This window comes from Aplysia californica, unplaced genomic scaffold (assembly GCF_000002075.1).
Source record: "Aplysia californica isolate F4 #8 unplaced genomic scaffold, AplCal3.0 scaffold00053, whole genome shotgun sequence".
In the NCBI taxonomy this organism is placed as follows: Eukaryota; Metazoa; Mollusca; class Gastropoda; order Aplysiida; family Aplysiidae; genus Aplysia; species Aplysia californica.
The window spans coordinates 243,556-244,731 of NW_004797323.1; positions in this window are offsets into that span (position 1 = coordinate 243,556).

Genomic DNA, 1,176 nt, shown 5'->3' on the forward strand with positions numbered 1-1,176 from the left:
TCTCTCTCTCTCTCTCTCTCTTCCCCCAACCTCATCATTCCCCCTTTCTCTTTCTCCTCCTACACATCACTACCAGTTTTAAAGAACGAGAAGAAGGAGAAGAGGAAGAAACCCATACAGAAAAAACCCAATTAAAAAACAACAAAAAACAAAAAAACAAAACACAACCACCGACACTGGTCCTTTGAAGAACGGACATGGCATCAAAATATTACCAACACAACCACCACCCACTCACCCCCCAAAAAAAATAAAAAATTAAGAGACCGAATCAAACAAACAGAGCAAAACGTGTTTTTTTATTGAGCTCAAACCAACGATGAATGCGCCAAGAGTTCTAAAGAATGACGTCACGGAGTGAAGATTCGTGTCGCTAAATTGATTGCAAATTGACCAACCCAATGATGATAAATACCGACCCGTCTGAGCATTGGGCAGTGGGCCTTATATGTGTCTAAAAATAGTACCCTGAAAGCGGGAGAATCCTAGAGCTGGGCGGAGAATCGAGTCCGGATCCGATTCCCACGGTAGAAAAGTTCCGACTCCTTTTTACGTAGGCCAACGTTTAGCAGTAAAGTTACTTTCGTTAGTAAAATCTTCCCCTTTTTAAGAATTTACTTTTGAAAAATAAAAGTTGATGCTTCGTAGAGTTCCATGATCAAGGATATCCTAAATCCTGAAGATGTTTGGAGCCAATCAAGTAACCACCCGACGAAATTACATCATTAGAAAGTAAGTCGATCTAATTGGGTTCGGAGTCGATTCCTACGATCCCTAGCTTTCAATAATCGGGAACCAAGCCGCCCAGCACAAGAGAATACTGTGATATTTATAGAGATGTGCCGCAATGGGATAAGAATCGTGAGTTCGTAAATTATGACCGTTAAATGTAGGAGAGAGAGAGAGAGAGAGAGAGAGAGAGAGAGAGAGAGAGAGAGAGAGATTCGTAAATTGCGACCGTTCAATGTAGACGTGTTACGATGTGTTTCATAATAAATACATAGAATAGGGGATTAATTTTTCAGGGGGTTTATCTTGAGCGCCACCGCATAATTTGGCAGCTTAGAGTAGACTGTTGGCTTCAAGACGTCATTGATTTCCGTTAATTCGTGGTGTGTGTCGCCCAAGAGATAGCAGCATTCATCTCATCAAACTGACGGCGTCATCAGCACCACC